The 28,000-nt window shown below is 43.9% G+C and overlaps 1 long non-coding RNA gene across 1 annotated transcript in view; it reads right to left on the bottom strand.

The window, feature by feature from the left end:
* LOC141092317 (uncharacterized) overlaps positions 1-28,000 on the bottom strand; it is a 97,656-nt gene that overhangs the window by 45,542 nt on the left and 24,114 nt on the right. The window contains exon 2 of the long non-coding RNA XR_012232761.1: positions 8,849-8,917. This is a non-coding gene — a long non-coding RNA (uncharacterized lncRNA). The remainder of the gene's footprint in view (positions 1-8,848; positions 8,918-28,000) is intronic.

Genomic DNA, 28,000 nt, shown 5'->3' with positions numbered 1-28,000 from the left:
CTACTCCTGTGACTGATACCGTGTGTGCGTGTTTACTGAGTACTGTGACCTCAACAGGCTCAGTCTTTTGTGTTTGTACTTATTTGGCATCTCTGTGAATTAACTGAGATTGCTCTGCGCACCTGGGTGACGTTTAACCCTGTGCGCATTTCCGCCTTATTGCTCCTGCCACCACTTAGCAGCGGTTATATCACCTACTGCACAGCGGACCCCGAGCGGCGAACGCACTTTATTATTATTTTTATTTAGTGCGTTCCGCCGTTCCTAACAGTTATCACCAATTGTGTATGGAGGATCTGCTGTTATCTATTGTATATACTGGGTTTTACCATTGTGAAGGGTTAAAACTAAAATCAGAGCTGAAGTTTCACTTCTCCCTTTCTCTGAAGGTTTCGATTCTTCATTTTTGTTGCTGTAAGATAAATTTTTGTAATTGGCATGGGCTGTCATGAAACCAGACTGTTCTCGTCAGGTGCAAAGATAAGGGGCTCGGGGGGGGTGTATTGCTCTGAATATGCCATTATACTACTTTCTACGCTATCTAGGTACGGATATATATGCAGTTCCGGTTTCCTTGCAATATTATTGGCTTATAAAGTGAAATGATTTTATTGGTAGTTGAGAACTTTGCATAATTAAGCAAAATATTATAAAAGAAGTGACTACAATAAACGGGTTACCGATCTCTTTGGATCGTCCCATACAGAGACACATCTCCGTTTGGTCATTTGAGTTGCTAGCAACACTCTGTGGAATAATTTGGACATCACTGGCTCAACCGTGAAGGGTTAATTTAACTCTCTCCCTAACAGCTGGCGCCCAACGAGGGGCCCCCAAACAGGGACGCCTCTGCCCCCGGAGGACAACAAGACAAAGGACCCTCGGAGCGGACACAGGTGCTGGAAAATTGGGACTGATCATCCCCCACGATAACCACGGTAAGCTGGCAGTTATACTGTTCAGACTGACCATTTGGTGTGGTTTTCCTGTGCTTGTTGCTGCAAAGAGGATCTGAGGTTTGTCCCCGTGGTGGGGTGATTCATGGGTGGAATCATATAGAGGTGCAGTCCCGTTGGGGGCCCAGTGCTCGAACCGTACCTCATAAGGGACGGACACCCCGGATTGACCAGTGATTGTGACTCTCTTTATAGTCAAAATATCCTGAAATCCTGAATTCACTGTTAGAGTCAGGTGTGGTGAGTGATCGAAGACTGGGTAGGATACGTATCTCAGGTATATATAGATAGATATACGAGTATATAACCAGAGGTGTCCGGAGGGATAGTCTGAGACGCCCTCCTCCTTTCACTGAGTACAGCGAATTTTGGGCAATCCCAGAGGGGGATTATTGACCCTGTGGAACAAACTGTACGGCCGCTCCAGTATTCTGCACAATTGAAGTAAGGGTATTTAGCGCTAAAGGAGAGAATTATGTTTCTGTGGAAGAAAAAGAAAAGTTTGGAATTGTGTGAAGGATCAGATACTGTTAGTCTTATGATTCAAAGACGAGGAAAGAAATCTGTCAGGAATGCAGGAAAAATATTTTCGATTTTGGGATTTCCTAAGGGCGGGAGGCTACAGCCTACGCTATGGGACGAAGGAGATAAAAAAAAATAAAGGGAGGTTGACTGATGATGGATTACTTAAAGGAGCTGAGGAATTCCGTGGCCTGACACATGAATTGTATAATGAAGGTTATGTGGAAATTGAACAGCAAGTGAATTCTGATTGTTTTTATTGCTATGTGGAAAAAGGAAAATTGTCTAACACTGTGAAAAAGACTGAAAGTGTTGTGGTACAGGAAAGAATTGAGAATGTGATTGAAGAAGACACTGAGATCGAGGCTAATGTGTCGGGCAGGAAAATAGTTAAGAATGATTTGAAACAAGAAGTTTCCCTGCTAGATGAGAAGGTCCCTCCCCAGGAAATCAAGCCTCTCCTCCTGACTGTAAGCTCAGTGCCCCTTAACCCTAAGGCACTGATGAATCCTGGACTACCAAAACTCAGTATGCCCCCACCCTATGATCCTGCCGGGTGGATCTGTGCTGTATGCGGAGTTACTAATCCTCAGTGGAGAGAGGTCTGTTACAATTGTGGTACGAGGAGACCGGGAGTAGCAGCCCTCACCTTTCCTCTGTTGAATGCTGATGGTACTTATTATCATCCGCAGCCAGCCCCAGTCCCCGTCATGCCTAATATTGCTAGTGGTTATGAATATACACCCCCTCCTACTTTAGTTACCAGGTCAGGGACAGGATGCTCAGAGGAGATAGAAAATTTCCAGGAAATGTATTCCAATATTATTCCTGGACCCCACCGTCACGATGTGCTCTTTAGGATAGGGACAGGGGATCTCACGAAGCAGCATGTTGGGGCCATAGTAAATGCCGCAGACAATCAACTCCGCCATGCTGGAGGACTGGCCGCAAAAATTTCACAGAAAGGCGGACCCATGATACAGGAAGAATCTGATTCATATATACAAATGTATGGCCATGTAGAAACAGGACAGGTTGCAGCAACCAGAGCAGGACAGCTGCCGTGTCAATATGTAATACATGCAGTGGGACCACGATATGGCCCTATCAATATTCCTAGGTCCCAACAATTGCTTACTGAGGCTGTCCAGAACGCAATCCTGTATGCCTCCTCTGTCCCCCCCAGTACGATGCCTCAATGTACAGTGGCTATACCATTAATCTCTGTCGGTATTTTTCAATATCCCAGGAAGGATGCCGTCATGGTCATAGTATCAGCAATAGAGTGGTATATACAGGAAAACCCCATAAAATTGGAAGAGGTCCGATTTGTCCTCGACAGCCGCCTAACGGTCCATCAGGCAATACAATCTCTAACTGTAACAGAGCCTCCTGCCTCGCTCCCACAGCAGATGCCCCTTGTGCCCGTACTACCGCCACCTCCTCCCCCTGAGTTGTCAGTAATATCCGAATTTGAAGAAGATAATGTGGAAAGCACTCCTGACAGATCAAAGTATACTCCCTTCACCCCATCACAAATAGACACTGTTTGCAATCAATTACCCGATCCAGAGACTTCCCCATGGCTTTCTACAGGCAAATGGCATCAAATCGAGACATTTATTCCACTCCCCGAAGAGATCTATTACACATACTTCGAGTAAAAGCTGGGGTGGGGTATTTTCCAGTTATGGAGGGTGGCATAATGTATAATGTGGATCTGTATGGGGGAACTTATGAGAGTGGTGTTGATTTTTGCAATGCTTTAAAAGTTTGGGCACAAGATAGATTGGCGGACCAAGCTACCTCTCTCACAGATGTCACACAGGACAAGGGGGAGACTGCCGAGAAGTTCTATGGGAGTCTTATGGTAGTATTTAGAGATCTGGGATTCTCACTGTATAATAAAGCCCATACACATCTTTTTGTGGCAGCTTTGATGTCCGGCCTTAAACCCGAATTGCAAGAGGCGATAATCTCAGTTAGACCTGATGTTGAGAATTCCACCCCGGATGATGCATTGAAAGTAATAAAAAGTTTTCACTAGAATTTAACCCGCTCTGCAGCAGCGGGGAAACAGAAAAATAAATCAACAATGGCAGCTGTGACAGCCCCTGCTCTAACAGCAGCAGCCCCCACCATTGCGCCCAGCGTGGCTGCGAGTACGCAGCTGGTTCCTTATCACTGGAGCACACAGCAAACTCTGGCTTCCCCTCAGACTTCAGCTCCTTACTCCAGTATCTCTCCTAATCCTATGAATAGGAGCCTTCCTCCCCAGATCCGCCGTGCTAATTCTCGTTTGCAATGCTGGCGCTGCGGGCGACTCGGTCACTTTCAGAGAGACTGTCACACTCCCGCTGATAGATGCTACCCTCGAGTTCCCTCTTCCAATCGTAATCTAAATACTGGGAACCCCAGAGGATACCCCGGTTACGGACAGCTCCAAAATCCTGATAATTGTCCATACTGAAGGGGTGGCCAACCAGGGTCTGCCATCACAATGTCCTCCACCAAACCTGGGGCATGCTCATCTGCCATGTTCCCTGTAGGGGACACCCTTGTTAAGTTCATGGTAGACACTGGGGCGGCCAATTCTATAATCAAATCATCAGATGTACCTACGGATATCCCTATTCAATTCTCAGATCAAGAGCTTGTTTTAATTGGAGTATATGGCAGACCCAATAAACATACTCTTACAAAACCCATCCCTGTGGGACCCTTCCCCGAGGTTACTGCTCAGTTCGTAATCTCTCCCACATGTCCAGTAAATTTACTGGGGGTAGATTTATTATCACAGTTCCGCTCCAGAATACAATTCCAAGATGATGGTTGGATGGTTCTTACGTTACATAACCCCTATGCAGATGAAGACAGTGAGGAAATTTGTATTTTGCATTCCCTTCCCACAGTTATGATGGCCCTGATAGGCCCAGATCCACCCCAATATTGCCTGAGGATCAACGACTCACCCCATACCTCTGAGAGATACCATCTAAACTTTGGTCAAAAGGGCCACATGATATAGGGAAAATGCCTGTAGAACCAGTAAAAGTGTTTCTCAAACCTGGTGCCCCTTTTCCCAAAGTCCATCAATATCCTTTGAAACATGATCAGGAGCGGGGCCTTCGGGAACAAATACAAACGTTACTTGATAACGGTGCTCTGGTACCCTGTGTTTCTCCATGTAATACGCCATTGTTTCCCGTTAAGAAATAGACCCCACCTGTCCAGCCCCTTGTGTACTGGCTGGTACAAGATCTACGGGAAGTTAATGCAGCTACTATTCTGGAAACTCCAGTGGTACCTAATCCACATACTCTTTTGTCCCAAATACCCCAGGATGCTGCTTGGTTTACAGTCTTACCAATGCCTTCTTTAGCATTCCGTTACACCCAGATTGCCAGTTTCTGTTTGCATTCACTTTTCAGGAACGACAGTTTACATGGACGGTTATGCCACAAGGGGCCCAAAACAGTCCCAACCAGTTTGCAAAAAACATGAGCGAGCGTCTCTTGCCCTGGCAGTTAGATCACCCCCAGGTCACGCTGCTTCAGTATGTGGATGATTTTGTTGTGTGCACGAACGGAGCAGGAAGCCATTGTTGCCACTGTCAGCCTCCTCAAGCATCTGGCAGCACTGAACTGTCGAGTTTCGGCCTCGAAACTTCAGTTCTGCCTTGGTCAAGTGATATTCTTGGGTCACTGTCTCCTTCAGGGTGTCAAACACCTCACAGAAGAAAGAAAAATAGCTGTCAGCTCCCTTCCTTTCCCAAAAGATGAAACTGAACTCCAGCGTTTTCTTGGACTGTGCACATATTGTAGTCAGTGGATACCGGATGCATCCCGCATAATGCAACCCCTTTACAACTCCTTGAAAGACGGCATAATGAGCTACAAGGAAAGATCACCAGTTTGCATGGAAAGCCTTCATCATGCCTTCTCTGAGTTGAAGCGGCTTATTGCTTCCGCCCCTGCCTTGGGCATCCCGGACTATACTTGACCGCTCCATTTGTATGTGTCTGAGAATGAAGGACACGCAGCAGGGGTACTTACACAGTCACATGGCAACAGGCAACGACCAGTGGGCTATTATTCGGCCCGCCTCGACCCAGTGGCCCAAGCATCACCAAGTTGCATGAGGGCAGTTCACGCCACTCACTCGTTGCTTGACAAGACTGCAGACATAATTCTTCGACATGAAACGCACATTTTTGACCCGCATGATATTGCAGCAATACTGAGCCTTCAGCAACCAAGACATTTGACTGTGCAACGACACTTACGGCTGCAGTGTTCACTCCTTTTGCCTGATTATGTTAAATTGCATCGCTGTACTACAATCAACCCCACTACTTTACTGCCGGTCCCCAAGAAAGATGGCAGTGATGAGGATTTTCTCCAACATGATTGTTCCCAACTTCTGACTGAAGAAACAGCTACTCCGCCAAATGTCAGTGAGAATCCACTCCCAAATCCTGATCTGGTGTTATACACGGATGGTTCAAGAAATGCTGACGAGTTTGGTAAATTCCACATGGGATACGCTGTTCCAACAGAGGACACTGTAGTGCACGCAGCTGCCCTCCCGCCTTCACAGTCAGCACAAGAAGCAGAACTCCAGGCTTTGTTTACTGCATGTACTTTGGCCAAGAACAGACGGGCTAATATATACACGGACTCACGGTATGTATTTGGTATTGCTCACGATTTTGGGGCTCTATGGGCCAATCGAGGGCTTCTTACTACTGTCGGAACCCCAGTGAAAAATGCTGAAGCTGTTAAAACCCTCATGGACTCGATCAAATTACCTACTCAGGTGGCTATTATAAAATTTAAGGCGCACGGTCCTAGGAACAGTCCACAGACTAGCTATGGTGACCACACACTCTCAGCGTAAACAGTTACAAGAAGCATTGACCCTACAAGAACCTGATGATCTACAACAGACTGAAGTTTTCTGTCGGACCCCGTGAGACCGCTTAATGACGATGCAGAGAATGTCTCCAAAGGAAGAGGTGAAGCATTGGAAGACTGATGGGGCACGAATGGATAATGGTCTCTGGAAAAAGGACCAACTTGTGTGTCTCCCTAAGCAGATATACCCTGCTATTGCCACATGGGCACATGGACCTACACATCGAGGAAAGAATCAGGCCCTCGCACTGGTGCAAAAATTCTACTGGGCCCCGGGAATTTCCACAGTTTTGTCAGCGCTCAACCGTGCCTGTAATATCGGTCAGACTTGTAATCCCGGTCAACTTCAACGTGTGCCCCCGAAGCATCTTGCTAAGCCCGACTATCCTTTCCAAAGGCTCCAGGTGGACCATATCACGTTGCCTAAGTCTGGAAGGTATGAATACTGTTTGGTTGTTGTTGACATGTTCTCCAGTTGGCCGGAAGCATTCCCCGTTACCAACATGACTGCAAAAACTACAGCGAAGAAACTGGTGATGGAAGTCATATGCAGATATGGGGTTCCAGAAGTTGTTGAAAGTGACCAAGGCCCGGCCTTTTCTTCTCATGTGTACCAAGAAGTTCTGACAATGCTTGGATCCACTGTAGCCCTACATACTCCGTACCACCCACAATCCACAATCCAGTGGGAAAGTTGAGAGGTTGAATGGCACACTGAAGGGACAATTGACCAAAATGATGCAGGAGACTACGGCTCCATGGCCAGAGCTCGTACCTGTACTATACCACATTCGTACTACCCCTATTGCAAAACATGGCCTGTCCCCATATGAGATATTGTTTGGTACTAGGCCCCCAGTTGCAAATTTCCAGCCCCAGCAGTTATCAGAAGAAACTGACCGTGCTGTTCAATGTTATTCAGCTTAGTAAAAATCTTGCTAACACCCATGCTCTAGTTTCTTCTTCTCTTCCAGATTCAGCAGAAACCGACACCTGTCATAACCTGAAGCCTGGTGATTTGGTAGTCGTAAAAAGGCATGTCAGGAAGCACGGACTAGAACCCTTGTATGACGGTCTCTATCAAGTCCACCTCATCACCCCTACATCAGTGAAACTAGAAGGAAGACCGACTTGGACCGGCACATCGCACTGCTAGCTGGTCAAACAAGCCAATAGCAAATAAGGGGCATAATGTTTTGTGCTTTCTTATTTTCCATATTATTATTGGTAACTGCATGGGACAGCCTAAATTCCCCAACGTCCTTGAATAATAAGTTTATACAACATCATAAAAAATTACTGAGAGATTTGTTGGATAATTCCCAGTCTCTGGCAGACTGTTGGATCTGCACGTATTCACCAGTATCAGCCACAAGCATCCCCTTTTTGGCTATCCCTGTTCCACCTGAGGAGTTATTTGCTTGGACTAACTGTTCTGACACACTCGCTAATAATGCCACAGATAATGCTAAATTATGGAATTTAACTGTTGGTATACCTATTGTGGGATGCTACCCCTGGTGGCAAGGTAACCTTTCAGGAAGCAGTACACAACTCCAATATTTGGCCTACAAAGGAGGGGCTTGGGTCCCTAAGAATAAGACTAGTCTAACCAATCTAGGGCAAGTTCCAACGTATGGTCTACAAGTCAGTTTCAATGTAACTTCACACTCTACTGACGCTTTCAAACCAATGTTGCTAGAAAGAAGGTTGCATAATATGTCATGGGAACATTCTAATTTGTTTCCCCAGGGTTCTAACGAAACCTGTGCCAGTATTCCTGGCAATATATCTTGTAATGAGTCCTCTGAATATGTGCCAGGAACCCCCACTTGTGGAAATCCCGATGTAGGTTATTGTAGTCCTTTAGGACAATCTCCAGCTTGGTGTATGCTTCAGAATGCATCTGCATTCATAGACTTAGTTCATAGATTGGTACTGCAACATTCAGCCCTATGGGATTTACCTGATGATATGTTCTGGGTATGTGGAGACAATGCTTATAAATGGTTGCCAGTAGGGGTAAGAGGAACTTGTACTCTGGGTCGCTTGACCCCGGCCACCTTTGTTATTCCAAACAGTTGGATACACAGGCTATACCCAAACATACATTATACAAAAGAGCTGCGGACAATTCACTCCGCCCTTCAGGGAGACCACATATAGTGCAGATGAGTGTGGCCAATAAAATTGTCAGTTCTATTTTCATTAACCCTATGATTACACAAATGTGGGATAAATTGGTTAGGGCCACAGACTATCTAGATCAGAGGTCCTCAAACTTTTAAAACAGGGGGCCAGATCACGGTCCCTCGGACGATTGAAGGGCCGGAATATAGTTTAAAAAAAATTATGAATAAATTCCTGTGCACACTGCACGTCTTATTTAGAAGTAATAAAACAAAAATAGGAACAAATACAATATTAAAAATGAAGTTAAATCATCAAACTTACCGATTTTTTGGGTTCTTCGAATATCCTACACTTCGAGTCAATTTTTCCCTTTCTTGATATCATTGTTTCCTAGGGATTCAAAATTGCTATTAGTAAAATACCAACATATATACAGCGCTACAAAAACAATATACCAGCAATAAAATTGCCCACACAGAGACTTACAGACTGCACTGACCATCAATGCAGCCTGATCAATGCCCATCAATGCAGCCTGATCAGTGCCCATCAGCGCACTGCAGCCTGATCAGTGCCCATCAGCGCAGCCTGATCAGTGCCCATCAATGCAGCCTGATCAGTGCCCAGCAATGCAGCCTGATCAGTGCCCAGCAATGCAGCCTGATCAGTGTCCATCAATGCAGCCTGATCAGTGCCCATCAATGCAGCCTGATCAGTGTCCATCAATGCAGCCTGATCAGTGCCCATCAATGCAGCCTGATCAGTGCCTATCAATGCAGCCTGATCAGTGCACATATTGGTGGAACTCCACTTTTACCTCAGGCTCAGACTGGTGTAGTGCAAGAATCCCCAATAGGCAGCATTGGTCCCTAAAAGGCAGGTAAATGTCCCCAATAGGCAGCACAGGTCCCCAATAGGCAGGTAAATGTCCCCAATAGGCAGCATAGATCCCCAATAGACAGGTAAATGTCCCCAATAGGCAGCACAGGTCCCCAATAAGCAGGTAAATGTCCCCAGTAGGCAGCAAAGGTCCCCAGTAGGCAGGTAAATGTCCCCATTAGGCAGGTAAATGTCCCCAATATGCAGCACAGGTCCCCATTAGGCAGGTAAATGTCCCCAATATGCAGCACAGGTCCCCATTAGGAAGGTAAATGTCCCCATTAGGCAGCACAGGTCCCCTTTAGGCAGGTAAATGTCCCCATTAGGCAGCACAGGTCCCCATTAGGCAGGTAAACGTCCCCATTAGGCAGCACATGTCCCCATTAGGCAGGTAAATGACCCCAATATGACCCGGCGTTAAAAAAAAAAAAAAAAAAGTACCCACCTATGTCCCCCGCTGCTCTGAACAGGCGCCCACTCATCTCAGTCTTCTTCCTGCACAGGCACACAGGCGGCGTGACGTCATCAGGCCGCGCAGGCGGTGTGATGACAATCACGCCGTCTGTGTGCACTGTGCTCTGCTGCATACGGAGGGCTGCGTAACGCCTTTCCTTGGCGCCTCGTCCCGCCCGCGATTACAGGGCCCGCCGGCAAAGAACTGCAGTGCAGTTCATGAGTTCAATGTCGGCCTGGCGGGGGGCCGGATAAAAGTCCTTGGCGGGCCGCATGTGGCCCACGGGCCGTAGTTTGAGGACCCCTGATCTAGATGATCAAATTTGGGATATATTGGATATACTTAACACTACTGTTGCTGTCCAAAATCAACTTATTATAGTTACTAATCAACATACTATAGTGCTGGACTACTTAACAGCAGCACAAGGTGGTATGTGTCAGGTCATTGGACCCGCTTGCTGTCATTATATAGATCCTAACAGTACTATGAAGTTAAAGTTAGAAGATATTCAGAGACCCAGAGATCAATACAATAAAGACAATGATCGTACTAAGGACAGTTGGTGGTCAGACACCTTCTCCTTTCTCAATCCAGCCAATTGGTTTAAGGGAATTGGGGGCTGGATAGCTGGGATCTTACAGAGCTTGTTACACATTGCTGCCTGTATCCTTGTTGTATATGTGATACTAAAACTTGTTCTTTGGTGTATTTCTGTATGTATTAGGAAAGTCTGCACTAAGACAGCTAATGATGATACCAAAGGTGTCGTTGACCCCGGCTCTTCTTTGCACCGATCTCAAAAGGCTACTTGATGAAGATGTTGAAGCCAAGCACATGCCTACCTACAAAAGATCCCCACTACCGTCATCAAAAATTGTTATTCATGAACTGCAGTATACAGGGGGGACGGGTGCGCCATGACAGCCATGACTGGTAACATGGCATCAGTCATGTGAAGACCAGTACCCCTCAAGCTGTTAGCTTGGGATAGCACCTCTGATGCTGCATATGTGTTGAAAAATTTATCTAGGGGGGATTGTGAAGGGTTAAAACTAAAATCAGAGCTGAAGTTTCACTTCTGAATTTCTCTGAAGGTTTCGTTTCTTCATTTTTGTTGCTGTAAGATAAATTTTTGTAATTGGCATGGGCTGTCATGAAACCAGACTGTTCTCATCAGGTGCAAAGATAAGGGGCTCGGGGGGGTGTATTGCTCTGAATATGCCATTATACTACTTTCTACGCTATCTACGTATGGACATATATGCAGTTCCGGTTTCCTTGCAATATTATTGGCTTATAAAGTGAAATGATTTTATTGGTAGTTGAGAACTTTGCATAATTAAGCAAAATATTATAAAAGAAGTGACTACAATAAACGGGTTACCGATCTCTTTGGATCGTCCCATAGACACGTCTCCGTTTGGTCATTTGAGTTGCTAGCAACACTCTGTGGAATAATTTGGACATCACTGGCTCAACCGTGAAGGGTTAATTTAACTCTCTCCCTAACACCTTTCATTGTAATCCTGTCTGTGATGATACTGAGAATGCTAAAAAGTATTCTGTAAAGAACAGGAAGTATGAGTCTAGTATAAGTCCTATAGATAGTAATTTGTAAAATTGAATTAAAAAAAACATAAAAAAAATTTAAAAATGGGTTTCAAATAAAAACCTGATTTAAACAAAAGTTTATTTTCTAATAACACATGTTCTTTATGTCCAGTCACGGCCAGTGTGACCCTTTTATATGAATTCTGCAGCCCTGGTTTAGAGAATGCACAATAATAACTAAAAAAAAAAAAAAAAAAAATCACAATTTCGGTCTTTTTTGGAAGAAAGGATGAAGATGAGGATTTGCACCTTGGACAAGTTCCCATGCTTTTTCTATTATGTTCTTTGAAGAGGCCTCTAGATAAGATGTGTGTCAAGCTGCTCTGTGTCAGATGCTCATATAAAGCTTCATCTTCACTGTAAACTTTTCAGTGATGATAAACAACTCAGACAATGGGATCCAGTAATTCTAGGCAGAAAAAAAAAATACTAATGCGGTATTACAAAAAGGCCCCAAAAATGTGAAATTGCAGAAGCAGCACTTACAGATACAGACCCTTACTGATGATAACCACATAAAAAAATCTAAATTCTGCTTTTTGCTGCCATACAACCACAACCTAGACTACTAATATTAACGTTCATCCTAAGCTTCTTTACGATTACTAAAGGCAGCACAACAGTGACAACTGAAAATCAAGCCTAGAGGGGGATCTGTAGATTTTTAACAATTTTGCAAATCTTCATTTATACAGATGCTAAATGAAGCTCTATTTAGGAGGATTTACAGTCATATGTTAAAGTTTGGGCATCCCTATTAATGTTAACCTTTTTTCTTTATAACAATTTTGTTTTTTGCAACAGCTATTTCAGTTTCATATATCTAATAACTGATGGACTCAGTTATATTTCTGGATTCAAATGAGGTTTATTGTACTAACAGAAAATGTGCAATCTGCATTTGAACAAAATTTGACCAGTGCAAAAGTATGGACACCCTTATCATTTTCTTGATTTGAACACTCCTAACTACTTTTTACTGACTTCCTGAAGCACTAAATTGGTTTTGTAACCTCATTGAGCTTTGAACTTCATAGCCAGGTGTATCAAATCATGAGAAAAGGTATTTAAGGTGGCCACTTGCAAGTAGTTCTATTTGATTCTCCTATGAAGAGTGGCCTCATGGGCTCCTCAAAACAACTCTCAAATGATCTGAAAACAAAGATTATTCAACATAGCTTTTCAGGGGAAGGATACAAAAAGTTGTCTCAGAGATTTAACCTGTCAGTTTCCACTGTGAGGAACATAGTAAGGAAATGGAAGAACACAGGTACAGTTCTTGTTAAGCCCAAAAGTGGCAGGCCAAGAAAAATATCAGAAAGGCAGAGAAGAAGAATGGTGAGAACAGTCAAGGACAATCCACAGACCACCTCCAAAGACCTGCAGCATCATCTTGCTGCAGATGGTGTCACTGTGCATCGGTCAACAATACAGCGCACTTTGCACAAGGAGAAGCTGTATGCGAGAGTGATGCGAAAGAAGCCGTTTCTGCAAGCACGCCACAAACAGAGTCGCCTGAGGTATGCAAAAGCACATTTGGACAAGCCAGTTACATTTTGGAAGAAGGTCCTGTGGACTGATGAAACAAAGATTGAGTTGTTTGGTCATAAAAAAAGGCGTTATGCATGGAGGCTAAAAAACACAGCATTCCAAGAAAAACACTTGCTACCCACAGTAAAATTTGGTGGCGGTTCCATCATGTTTTGGGGCTGTGTGGCCAATGCCAGCACCGGGAATCTTGTTAAAGTTGAGGGTCTCATGGATTCAACTCAGTGTCAGCAGATTCTTGACAATAATGTGCAAGAATCGGTGACGAAGTTGAAGTTACGCAGGGGATGGATATTTCAGGAAGACAATGATCCAAAACACCGCTCCAAATCTACTCAGGCATTCATGCAGAGGAACAATTACAATGTTCTGGAATGGCCATCCCAGTCTCCTGACCTGAATATCATTGAACATCTGTGGGATGATTTGAAGCAGGCTGTCCATGCTCGGCGACCATCAAACTTAACTGAACTGGAATTGTTTTGTAAACAGGAATGGTCACAAATACCTGGATCCAGGAACTCATTAATAGCTACAGGAAGCGACTAGAGGCTGTTATTTTTGCAAAAGGAGGATCTACGAAATATTAATGTCACTTTTATGTGGAGGTGCCCATACTTTTGCACCGGTCAAATTTTGTTAAAATGTAGCTTGCACATTTTCTGTTAGTACAATAAACCTCATTTGAATCAAGAAATATAACTGAGTCCATCAGTTATTAGATATATGAAACTGAAATAGCTGTTGCAAAAATGAAAATTGTTATAAAAAAAAGGTTAACATTAATAGGGGTGCCCAAACTTTAACATATGACTGTATATTGGAGCAGAGTAAGAATTGTCTGGGCCTCAGAGCAAGACTCATTGCCTTTGGACACAGGAGGAGTTGTATACATCTGCATACAGTAGACGCCCCCAAGTGACGGCAGCAGGTTGCAAGAAATTTTATTACTCAACTCTATGACAGGAAGCAGAGAAATTTGAGCTTCTTATATGAAAATTAGACCTCTGCCCCCTATAAAGATATACTGCATGAAGAATGCAGTTTGGCTAGGTCACTCGCTCTTCAGGGGCACCTATTTGCTCTATTTGCCCCCTACCTTCACTGCTATTTTTCATGACATCTAGTTAGAATGTCAAAGCTGCATCCAGATCAGAACAATGGATTTGAGAAGAGAATATCTAAGTCTGTAACATTCACAATGCCATTGTCATTGTGTTATGTGTCCTACTGATGAGTTGTATTGTTGAAACCCTTGGTCCAGATAACATGCAGCAAGGGCTATTGACATTGATGCAGTGACAAGTACTGGTTGGAGCAAAAGTAGCCACGGCAGCTGGATGGCAGCTGGAGGAATCGAGGCTACAGAAGCAGGAGACTAAGCCTAGGAAGACAAATTAAGCAGAGTGTCACACCCGCAGGTGGCGCACGTGGTTCCTGGACCCACTGTGCCACATGGCTGGACCTGCCTAGATAGGGGCATAGCTAAGTGGCTACCTGTTGTTCGCTGGAGCTTTTTAGATGGCTAAATACAGAACTGGTGTAGGAAAGCAGTCACAGTAGAGGCGTGGACACCCATTACCTGAATACTCATGCGGCAATTCACTGCCTAAGCTTCCAATGTGAAGAGAGAGCCTAGAACAGGAGGTGAAAACAGCATCCAATGCTAGATCCATGAGAGATGAGAACTCACTGTTTTTAAGGATTTATTAATTTTGTGCCTTTTTATTTTACAGTACATTGTCTCAAACCTTTCTTGCTACTGCTACCTTCTTGGAATGTACACAGGCAAAGCAGAAGGATGGAGTAAGCAGAAGAAGTGTAACTTTGTTTAACAATGCCAAGCCATGTCAGTTAAGTCAATGGGCACGGTATATAGTTGTCAACCAGCATTTGTTACCTGTGCAGAACGAGCTGAAAAGAATATGAAAATACATTACCCTAGAGGATGATTTTAGAGACTGATATTTTCAGGTCATTTCCTTGCTCTCTTTGTGGTGACTCCATCTTTAACCACTTTGTGTTGCTACAATTCAAAGACATTGGTTTGTTACCATTTTTATTAAATAAAACTTGCAAAATGTATCTGCAATCAATAAGATTTTTCTGATATAGGAGTATTTCCTCCTAATATTAAATTGACATTTTGTTGATTTTTTTTTCCATGTAATGAGGATGACCTTTGTTTTCAATAAAAAATCCATTAACCTTCCACAAATGTCCTGAACTCAAAAGAGTTTTTACATTTCACTTAAAATAATTAGCATTTTTTGGAGATTCAGCCACAAGGTTCCAGTACTTCTGGTCATGTAAGTTAATATTCACTGTATGTTCGAATGGTCTTTGCCACCATTACTTTCTAACAGCATTATAGGAATGTAAGGTTCAAGCACAGGTAAGCCGAGTTCTATTGTTGGACCTGATAATAGTCTCAAAATTTGAAACTATGCAAAGATTTTTCACACATCCAAATAACATTCTGATCATGCAAAGTAGAGTTATTGTATACATACCTGACATTACTTCTTATGTATCAAGTCTGAGCTACATCCTACTTTATACCTCAGAGTTGCACTCTCAGGATCAGTACAGCATAAGTAATAGCATACAGTATGTAAAGTTATTTGACTAGTAGGATAGTGAGTGCAGCTCTGGAGTATAAAACAGGATGCAATTTAAGATCAGTACAGGATAGTAATGTAATATATGTGCACAGTGACTGCACCAGCAGAATAGTGAGTGTAGCTCTGGAGTATAATTCAGGATGTAACTCAGGACCAGTACAGGATAAGTAATGTATGTACACAGTGACTGCACCAGCAGAATAGTGAGTGCAGCTCTGGAATACAATGCAGAATGTAACTCAAGATCAGTACAAGACAAGTAAAACATGTACATAGTGATTAGACCAGCAGAATAGTGAGTGCAGCTCTGGAGTATAAAACAGGATGCAATTTATGATCAGTACAGGATAGTAATGTAATGTATGTACATAGTGACTCCACCAGCAGAATAGTGAGTGCAGCTCTGGAATACAATGCAGAATTAACTGAAAATCAGTACAAGACAAGATATGCACTTAGTGATTAGACTAGCAGACTAATGAGTGCAGCTCCAAAGTATATAATACATTATGATATTCAGGCTCAACAATACAGGATAAGTAATGTAATGTATGTACACAGTGACTCCACTAGCAAAATAGTGAGTGCAGCTCGGGAGTATAATACAGGATGTAACTCAGGATCAGTACAGGATCAGTAATGTAATGTATGTACACAGTGACTGCACCAGCATAATAGTAAGTGCAGCTCTGGAGTATAATACAAGATGTAACTCAGGATGAGTACAGGATCAGTAATGTACATGTAATATATGTACATAGTGACTGCACAAGCAGTATAGTGAGTGCAGCTCTGAAGTATAATACAAGATGTCACACAGAAACAAGTACAAGATAAGTAATGTATGTACATAGTGACTGCACTAGCAGAATAGCAAATGCAGCTCTGGAATATAATGCAGAATGTAACTCAGAATAAGTACAAGAGAAGTAAGATATGTACACAGTGACTCCACTAGCAGAATAGTGAGTGCAGCTCTGGGGTATAATACAGAATGTAACTGTCATGTCGGACACTGTTCACACCAGGGTGTCCGGCAGACAGCGGTAATACCCTGTTCCACTACAGTATTGTCATGTCGGACACTGTTCACACCAGGGTGTCCGGCAGACAGCGGTAATACCCTATTCCACTACAGTATGCTCAGGGACTTTGTTGGGTATTCTGTTCCAGTCGGGATAGGGTTAACCAGGTTGTCATGCTGGCTGAGGGCTGGGCCACGCCCTTGGTCTTTAAATAGTCCGTCCTGACTATGGGCGTCGCCGACTATAGCTTTTGCCTAGTGCTAGCAATACCGGTCAGCAGTGGTGGTTTTGGAGCGTCTGATATTTGGTGCAGTATATCTCTCAGTTGTTCTTTCTCCTTTCTGTTATATATATATATATATTTGGTTGCCCTTGCACATTATTGTATTCCCTTGTGTATTAACGGTGTGGTGTCCCACTGCTTAAGCCTGTACATGTCCAGGCCTGTCTGAAGTTTGCTAGAGAGCATTTGGATGATCCAGAGGAGTTTTGGGAGAATGTCCTATGGTCTGATGAAACCAAACTGGAACTGTTTGGTAGAAACACAACTTGTCGTGTTTGGCGGAAAAAGAATACTGAGTTGCATCCATCAAACACCATACCTACTGTAAAGCATGGTGGTGGAAACATCATGCTTTGGGGCTGTTTCTCTGCAAAGGGGCCAGGACGACTGATCCGGGTACATGAAAGAATGAATGGGGCCATGTATCGTGAGATTTTGAGTGAAAACCTCCTTCCATCAGCAAGGGCATTGAAGATGAAACGTGGCTGGGTCTTTCAACATGACAATGATCCAAAGCACACCGCCAGAGCAACGAAGGAGTGGCTTCGTAAGAAGCATTTCAAGGTCCTGGAGTGGCCTAGCCAGTCTCCAGATCTCAACCCTATAGAAAACCTTTGGAGGGAGTTGAAAGTCCGTGTTGCCAAGCGAAAAGCCAAAAACATCACTGCTCTAGAGGAGATCTGCATGGAGGAATGGGCCAACATACCAACAACGTGTGTGGCAACCTTGTGAAGACTTACAGAAAACGTTTGACCTCTGTCATTGCCAACAAAGGATATATCACAAAGTATTGAGATGAAATTTTGTTTCTGACCAAATACTTATTTTCTACCATAATATGCAAATAAAATGAAAAAAAAACAGACAATGTGATTTTCTGGATTTTTTTTTCTCAGTTTGTCTCCCATAGTTGAGGTCTACCTATGATGTAAATTACAGACGCCTCTCATCTTTTTAAGTGGTGGAACTTGCACTATTGCTGACTGACTAAATACTTTTTTGCCCCACTGTATCTCTCAGTTGTTCTTTCTCCTTTCTGTTATATATATATATATATTTGGTTGCCCTTGCACATTATTGTATTCCCTTGTGTATTAACGGTGTGGTGTTTCTTTTACCCCTGTCCATACGTATTTGTGGGGTCTGGTGTCTGGTCCCCTCACTGGGTGGAGGGTGGTGGGTTCAGCTTAGGGCTGGACAGGAGACAGGGACAGGGTGGAGGCCCAGGCAGGCACACCTTCAGTGTAAACCCTGGGTTGAGGGACAGACAGGGTTTTCCCTAGTCTGAGGGACACCGCAGGGCTCCCGGGGTTTTAGCCTAAAGTAACCTAGGCATACCATGACATTATAGTCGGCCCAAATACTAAAGTAAGAAAAAAAAAAAGTATAAGATAGGGAATATAGGGGTTACTTACTATGGATCCTATACTTTCCCTAACCAAGCAGCTGGAGGCTCTATCCATACAGGTCACTGAACTTAGGGGGGCAGTCCAGCAACAAGGCCTGTCAGCTCCTGCAGTACCTGCTGAGGCTGCAGCCAGGGCAGCTGAACCCAAGTTTCCCCTTCCTGAACGATTTGCTGGTGATCGTGGTAAGTTCACGGTTTTTCGTGAATCATGCAAATTGTATTTCCGTATGCGTCCACATTCCTCAGGTAATGAGGCTCAACGCGTGGGCTTGGTGATTTCTTTGCTGAGTGGTGATCCACAGGCTTGGGCCTTTTCACTCCCATCTGACTCATCGGCATTTGAGTCTGTAGATTTTTTTTCTCTGCTCTGGGTTTGATCTATGATGATCCGGATAGATTAAACTTAGCAGAGTCTAAGATACACTCACTACTACAGGGTGAGCGACCAGCTGAGGATTACTGCACGGAATTCCGGCGCTGGGCGGTGGACACGCAGTGGAATGACCCTGCGCTTAGAAGTCAATTTTTGCATTGGGTTTCTGGAAGGGTTAAACAGACTCTCCTAATGTACGAGACTCCCACCTCTCTGGAGGCTGCGATGGCACTTGTAGTACGCATAGACCGCCGTCTCCATCAGGGGGCGCTGGTTTCGTTGCCTCCGGGAGGTGGGGGAGTTCTAGGTGAGGTTGCCTCGGGTGAATCCGTGGAACCCATGCAGATCGCTGGTATAGCACAGTCACCGAGTAACAAGCCTAAACGTCCTTGGCACAGAAGGCAGGGGGTTTGTTTTTTTTGTGGCAAAGGAGGACATTTTATTAACGCTTGCCCCCTGGTACCTAAGAAGGGCACGCCGGCGGAAAACTGATAGGCTCAGAGGGTTTGGAGGAGTCTAGTCTGAGCCTTTGTGTATCCTCCGTCATGGTTTCCCAGTGTATGCTCCCTGCTAGGGTGGTACTTGGGGGGCAAATGCTCTCTATTACAGTATTTATTGATAGTGGCTCAGCTGCCAATCTCATTGATGAGAGGTTCGCGCATACAGCGGGATTTCCGGTGGCGAAATTGCCGAACCCCATCCGGGTGGTTACCATCAATGCTTCCCCGTTGTCTCAAGGGGAGATCACAGAGTGGTGTGTTGGATATACAACTCCACATTGGAGTATTACACTCAGAGCGGGTAACTTGTAAGGTGCTTAGTAACTTACCGGCTCAGATGGTTCTGGGCTTTCCATGGTTGTCAATGCATAATCCTGTTATTGATTGGAAGACCTAGGACATAATTCAGTGGAGCAAGGAGTGTCAGGAGAGGTGCCTGGCTACGTGTATTTCCGCTTTGACTCCCAGTATCCCGGAGCCGTTGCTGGACTATGCGGATGTATTTTCTGAGAAGGGTTGTTCAGAACTACCACCGCATCGCCCCTATGACTGTGCTATTAGGTTGAAACCAGGGGCCAAGTTACCTAAAGCTAGAATGTTTAATATCTCAGGTCCCGAGAGGCTAGCTCTCAAGGAGTACATTGCGGATAGTCTGAGCAAGGGTCATATTAGACCTTCCTCTTCTCCTCTGGCTCCTGGCTTCTTCTTTGTTAAAAAGAAGGATGGCGGTTTACGCCCGTGTCTGGATTTCAGAGAACTCAACCAGATTACGGTTCGTGATCCTTACCCTATGCCACTTATACCCGATTTGTTCAACCAAGTGGTTGGTGCCAAGTGGTTCTCCAAACTGGACCTCAGGGGGGCGTACAATCTTATAAGAGTCCGTCAGGGGGATGAGTGGAAGACGGCATTCAATACCCCTGAGGGTCACTTTGAGAGTTTGGTAATGCCGTTTGGGTTGACTATGGCACCGGCGGTCTTTCAACATTTCATAAATGATGTCTTCTCTCATTTGTTGGGGAGATTTGTTATAATTTATCTAGATGACATCCTCATTTTCTCTCGCGACCATGATACACATATAGAGCATGTTAGACAGGTCCTGCAGTTGCTCAGAGAGAACAGGCTCTATGTCAAGCTTGAAAAATGTGTGTTTGTCGTACAGGAGCTACCGTTCTTGGGTTATATAATCTCCGCCTCAGGGTTTAAGATGGACACCGCAAAGGTGCAGGCGGTACTACATTGGGATCAGCCTGATAATCTTAAGGCGCTTCAGCGATTTCTTGGCTTCTCCAATTACTATAGGAAATTTATTAAGAATTTCTCTATGATTGCCAAACCACTTACTGACATGACTAAAAAGGGTACTGACTTTTCTGACTGGTCTGAGCCTGCGGTACAGGCGTTTGAATTCCTCAAGAATAGTTTTGCCTCAGCGCCGATTCTGGTGCAGCACGATGTCTCCTTACCGTTTGTCGTGGAGGTGGATGCGTCGGAGGTTGGAGTGGGGGGCTGTACTGTCTCAGGGCCCATCTTGGGCCAAGTTGCATCCGTGTGCCTACTTCTCCAAGAAGCTGTCGCCTGCGAAGCGTAATTATGATATTGGCAACAGGGAATTGTTGGCCATCAAATTGGCATTTGAGGAGTGGCGACACTTCTTGGAGGGGGCTGTTCATCAGATTACTGTGATAACCGACCATAAGAATTTGCTTTATTTAGAATCTGCTAAGCGCCTGTCCTCCAGACAGGCTCGCTGGGCATTATTCTTCACCCGGTTCAACTTCATTGGTACCTATCGACCTGGTTCGAAGAATATTAAGGCAGACGCTTTATCCAGGTGTTTTCCTGGTGGAGGGTTATGTGAAGAGCCGGTGCCTATTCTCCAAAAGGGTGTGGTGGTATCTGCCATCACGACAGAAATTGAGGCAGAGATTGCGGAGGCTCAGGAGGAGGTACCGCCGGGGTTGCCTGCTAATAAATCTTTTGTGCCACTACATCTACGCTCTAGAGTGTTAGGCGAACATCACGACACGGTACTGGCAGGTCATCCAGGGGTTAAGAGCACTCTGGAACTGCTATCGTGTCGTTTTTGGTGGCCTAAAATCCGGCAGGATGTGGCCTCATATGTGTCTGCCTGTACCACGTGCGCACGGGCCAAGACTCCTCGTTCCCTTCCCGCTGGTAGGTTGCAGCCTCTCGGGGTGCCCAGTAAGCCATGGACTGAGATTTCCATGGATTTTATTACAGACTTGCCCGCCTCGGCGGGGAACTCGGTCATTTTGGTAATTGTTGATAGGTTCTCCAAAATGTCACATTTCGTTGCTTTACCATCTTTGCCCAATGCTAAGACTCTTGCTCAGATATTTATTCGCGAGGTGGTCATACTTCATGGTGTCCCGTCTGACATTGTGTCTGATCGAGGTACGCAGTTTGTGGCAAAGTTTTGGAGAGCTTTTTGTTCTCGCCTTGGGATCAAAATATCTCATTCATCGGCTTTCCACCCTCAGTCGAATGGGCAGACTGAGCGGATGAACCAAAACCTGGAGCAATACTTGCGCTGCTTTGTTTCCGACAATCAGGAAGAGTGGTCAGCGTTTCTTCCTCTGGCAGAGTTCGCAATAAACCATTGCCAGGAATCGTCTGGGGAATCTCCTTTTTTTGTGTGTATGGTCAACATCCTCAATTTTGTACCTTGCGTCAGGGGTGCTCGGTTGGCGTCCCTGAGGAGGACCAGTTGGGAGCTCAATTGTCGTCTGTTTGGAGGAGAGTTAAGCAGCGCTTGTTGAAGGTGGGTTCCAGGTACAAACGGGTGGCTGACTGCAGACGTGTGCAAGGTCCGGACCTGTGTGTGGGTGATTGGGTGTGGTTATCTACAAGGAACATCAAGCTCAAAATACCGTCACTTAAGTTGGGTCCCAGGTTCATTGGCCCATTTAGGATCTCCGCAGTGATCAACCCCGTGGCATTTTGTTTGGAGTTGCCGGCTGTGTATAAGACTCATAATGTGTTTCCCAAAGCATTGCTAAAAAAGGTCGTGGGTTTGGCGAATGGTTCTCCCGGGCCACCACCTCCCGTCTTGGTGGATGGCGCGTTGGAATTTGAGGTGTCCAAAGTGGTGGACTCTAGGGTTGTGCGTCGCACTCTACAGTACCTGGTCCACTGGCGTGGCTATGGTCCTGAGGAGAGGACATGGGTGCCGGCCTCAGACATTCATGCTGATCGACTGGTTACTATGTTCCATCGTCGCCATCCGGACAAGCCAGGTCCTCGACATGGTGAGGTTCCGGAGGTCCCTCGTAGAAGGCGGGGTACTGTCATGTCGGACACTGTTCACACCAGGGTGTCCGGCAGACAGCAGTAATACCCTGTTCCACTACAGTATTGTCATGTCGGACACTGTTCACACTAGGGTGTCCGGCAGACAGCGGTAATACCCTATTCCACTACAGTATGCTCAGGGACTTTGTTGGGTATTCTGTTCCAGTCGGGATAGGGTTAACCAGGTTGTCATGCTGGCTGAGGGCTGGGCCACGCCCTTGGTCTTTAAATAGTCCGTCCTGACTATGGGCGTCGCCGACTATAGCTTTTGCCTAGTGCTAGCAATACCGGTCAGCAGTGGTGGTTTTGGAGCGTCTGATATTTGGTGCAGTATACAGTGGGGCAAAAAAAGTATTTAGTCAGTCAGCAATAGTGCAAGTTCCACCACTTAAAAAGATGAGAGGCGTCTGTAATTTACATTCTGTTTTTTTTTCATTTTATTTGCATATTATGGTGGAAAATAAGTATTTGGTCAGAAACAAGCAATCAAGATTTCTGGCTCTCACAGACCTGTAACTTCTTCTTTAAGAGTCTCCTCTTTCCTCCACTCATTACCTGTAGTAATGGCACCTGTTTAAACTTGTTATCAGTATAAAAAGACACCTGTGCACACCCTCAAACAGTCTGACTCCAAACTCCACTATGGTGAAGACCAAAGAGCTGTCAAAGGACACCAGAAACAAAATTGTAGCCCTGCACCAGACTGGGAAGACTGAATCTGCAATAGCCAACCAGCTTGGAGTGAAGAAATCAACTGTGGGAGCAATAATTAGAAAATGGAAGACATACAAGACCACTGATAATCTCCCTCGATCTGGTGCTCCACGCAAAATCCCACCCCGTGGGGTCAGAATGATCACAAGAACGGTGAGCAAAAATCCCAGAACCACGCGGGGGGACCTAGTGAATGAACTGCAGAGAGCTGGGACCAATGTAACAAGGCCTACCATAAGTAACACACTACGCCACCATGGACTCAGATCCTGCAGTGCCAGACGTGTCCCACAGCTTAAGCCTGTACATGTCCAGGCCCGTCTGAAGTTTGCTAGAGAGCATTTGGATGATCCAGAGGAGTTTTGGGAGAATGTCCTATGGTCTGATGAAACCAAACTGGAACTGTTTGGTAGAAACACAACTTGTCGTGTTTGGCGGAAAAAGAATACTGAGTTGCATCCATTAAACACCATACCTACTGTAAAGCATGGTGGTGGAAACATCATGCTTTGGGGCTGTTTCTCTGCAAAGGGGCCAGGACGACTGATCCGGGTACATGAAAGAATGAATGGGGCCATGTATCGTGAGATTTTGAGTGAAAACCTCCTTCCATCAGCAAGGGCATTGAAGATGAAACGTGGCTGGGTCTTTCAACATGACAATGATCCAAAGCACACCGCCAGAGCAACGAAGGAGTGGCTTCGTAAGAAGCATTTCAAGGTCCTGGAGTGGCCTAGCCAGTCTCCAGATCTCAACCCTATAGAAAACCTTTGGAGGGAGTTGAAAGTCCGTGTTGCCAAGCGAAAAGCCAAAAACATCACTGCTCTAGAGGAGATCTGCATGGAGGAATGGGCCAACATACCAACAACGTGTGTGGCAACCTTGTGAAGACTTACAGAAAACGTTTGACCTCTGTCATTGCCAACAAAGGATATATCACAAAGTATTGAGATGAAATTTTGTTTCTGACCAAATACTTATTTTCTACCATAATATGCAAATAAAATGAAAAAAAAACAGACAATGTGATTTTCTGGATTTTTTTTCTCAGTTTGTCTCCCATAGTTGAGGTCTACCTATGATGTAAATTACAGACGCCTCTCATCTTTTTAAGTGGTGGAACTTGCACTATTGCTGACTGACTAAATACTTTTTTGCCCCACTGTATCTCTCAGTTGTTCTTTCTCCTTTCTGTTATATATATATATATATTTGGTTGCCCTTGCACATTATTGTATTCCCTTGTGTATTAACGGTGTGGTGTTTCTTTTACCCCTGTCCATACGTATTTGTGGGGTCTGGTGTCTGGTCCCCTCACTGGGTGGAGGGTGGTGGGTTCAGCTTAGGGCTGGACAGGAGACAGGGACAAGGTGGAGGCCCAGGCAGGCACACCTTCAGTGTAAACCCTGGGTTGAGGGACAGACAGGGTTTTCCCTAGTCTGAGGGACACCGCAGGGCTCCCAGGGTTTTAGCCTAAAGTATCCTAGGCATACCATGACAGTAACTCAGGATCAGTAATGTAATGTATGTACACAGTGACTCCACTAGCATAATAGTGAGTGCAGCTCTGGAGTATAATACAGGATGTAATTCCGGATTAGCACAGGATCAGTAATGTATGTACACAGTGACTGCACCAGCAGAATAGTCAGTGCAGCTCTGGGGTATAATACAGGATGTAACTCAGGATCAGTACAGGATCAGTAATGTAATGTATGTACACAGTGACTGCACCAGCAGAATAGTGAGTATAGCTCTCTGGAGTATAATACAGGATGTAAAAATCCAAAAAGAAAAAATAGGACCAAAGAGCAATAAATAAAATAAGTAATTTTTATTGTTTACAAAAATTGAATAGAAAATAATATACCTTATGATATATAACAATATGAAAAAGGGAATCAGCGACACCTAGATGCCACATTCAGACTGGGTCTGGTATATAAAAGGCAAGTTAGTCGGTAAAATCCATATCTAACATATACCCAAAAAATATACAATTGGCCATAAGAGAACAGCAAGTGTTGAGATATAAATAAACAATAGCCGCCAGATAAGAAATGTGTGAGTAGTTGAATAAGCAAATGTCTCTCAATTAGTGAGTATAAAGTGCAATAGTGCAATATAGGTGGTCCAAAGTACAGACCAACAAATAATAGTGCATAAGAGAGAATATACCCTGACAGTAAAAACAGCGTTCAGTAATAACGGCCATAAGAATACATAGAGAAGGTATATGGAGGTAAGTAAAATAATGAATGCATATAGTGCCAAAGATGCACCTTGCTGAAATGTGGACAGGAGGACCCCAACGCACGTTTCGCTTCTTTGCTTCTTCAACTACTCACAAATTTCTTATCTGGCGGCTATTGTTTATTTATATCTCCACACTTAATGTTCTCTTATGGCCAATTGTATATTTTTGGGGTATATGTTATATATGGATTTTACCAACTAACTTGCCTTTTATACTGTATACCAGACCCAGTCTGAATGTGGCATCTAGGTGACGCTGATTCCCTTTTTAATATTGTTATATATCATTTATTATTTTCTATTCAATTTTTGTAAACAATAAAATGTACGCATTTTATTTATTGCTCTTTGGTCCAATTTTTTCTTTTTGGATTTTTGCTGTCCTCTTATGGATGAGCTTTTATGTATTTAGCCTTTTTTTGGGATTAATACAGGCTGTAACCCAGGCTATTAATAATAGCTCACAGCTGCTTTCTTAGCCTTTACTGGTTAGTTTGCTGATTTGAATTTATAGGGGGACCCAACGTCATTTTTTTTCTAACCAGTAAAGGCTAAGCAAGCAGCTGTGAGATGTTATTAATAGCCTGGGAACATTTTGGTATGTTATCCTCTTTCCCAGATTATTAACATCAGCTCCCAGCCATTTTTTAAATGTAATTCTTAATTTTACACATAATGTACATAGTGAGTGCTGAATACAATTCCCATCATTGTTGCCTGGTTGCGCTAATATCAGGTAGACCAGGCGATAATGATGAGAGCTGCCTTCAGTACCTGGCGCCTGGGATCAGCGCAAACTGTAACGCTTTTTCCCAGGTGCCAGTACGTGTTACGCTGATGACACACGGAAGGCATACGGGCACAGTGTGTGTGCCGCATGCTTTTTGTCCATGCTGCACAAATAAGAAGGACATGTATGTGGGTTTTTCACACGGACACACCATCTGTGTGAAAAACCTGACATGTGCGCACCATCATTGAATACAATGGGTGTGCATGTGTCTGTGTTTGCGGTCCTTAAAAAGCGGACCGCATACAGACAGAAAAAATGGACGTGTGAAAAAAACCTAAGGGAACTGTTTGTGTAAATTATATTTATATAAAAAATGTAAAATAATGCTCAGAGGGCATATTCTTTTTGCATATAGCAACACACAGACCTTCTGAATTATAATTTTAAAAGAAGCTCTTGCACCAAAGAGAGATACATAGAAAAACACCGAACCACAGACACCTGTAATTTTATATGATATTTTAATGTAATTTTTATATAAGAAATACTGTAAATCACATACAAGTAGCTGGCCAGTAGTGCACAAATCTGACAAAAATCAGAATAAATCAGTATAGTAACAGATTTATGGGTGTGAGACATTTTCTGATGTAATGGTAATGAGAACCTGTCACTGATAATTACACTAAATTTTCAACAAAATTCTAAAATATCACTAACTTTGGATGTGGAGTAGTTTCAATCAGTTTAGTTTAATCCTGTTGATGGAAAGGATTAGAATGTCAGCAGTGTCTGATTTCAAGGAAATGTTATAACTAGTGAAATAAGTGGACAAGGTGACCATGACACAAAAGTGGTACAGTTAATACATATTACTGTGAGTCCAACAAGGCGAGATGGCTTGTTATGATGGTTCAATAACATATTCCAATGTAAAATACTAATCTTAGCTTTCCATATTCTATTAAAAACAAAGTCCACCATTGCATTGCCCATCAGGACTCATGACATTCTGTGAGCAACCATTATTTTTAATTTTTCATCCCTACAGTAGGATTTTCCTACAATCGTTGAAAGTACAGTGAAGAAAAGGATTATCAGACATGTATTGAGTTCTTTGTAGACACTGAACAAGTAGAGAATGATAGGCAATTAGAGGTCTATAGCCTGCAGGATACTTAATGAAGGTGGGACTGTAATACAGAGTGCATTATTATGGGGAACCCTGGACAGTAAGCCATAATGCTGCTGGGACCAGATCTTTCATGTTGCTAAGATTATAAACTTTGTGGATAAGAAGAGCTAAATGCCTACACAGTAGAGAGCGTAGATCACCCAAAGGGTCCCTTGCTTTGAGTTGGCCCAATAGATGTATGTACAGCTTTAGATGGTTAGATTCTGTTATGAAATATTTCTCTCAGAAAATTATTGTAATTACACGTTTTGTTATACACGTTTACTTCCTGTGTGTGTATTGGAATAACACAAAAAACACAGAGAAATAAAGGCAAATTGGGCATCATTTCACACAAAACCCCAAAAATGGTCCAGACAAAATTGTTGGCACCCTCAAATTAATATTTGTTTCCACGCTGTTTGGAGTAAATAATTGTAATCAATCACTTACTATAACCATTAAAGGCGCCATCACACTAAATGATATCGCTAGCAATATCGCTATAACGTCACTGGTTTTGTGACGCAGCAGCGATATCGCTAGCGATATTGCTATGTGTGATACTTA

This window comes from Dendrobates tinctorius, unplaced genomic scaffold (assembly GCF_039654945.1).
Source record: "Dendrobates tinctorius isolate UK_male_01 unplaced genomic scaffold, ASM3965494v1 ptg000059l, whole genome shotgun sequence".
Lineage (NCBI taxonomy): Eukaryota > Metazoa > Chordata > Amphibia > Anura > Dendrobatidae > Dendrobates > Dendrobates tinctorius.
This window is presented reverse-complemented; position numbering and strand designations above follow the sequence as displayed.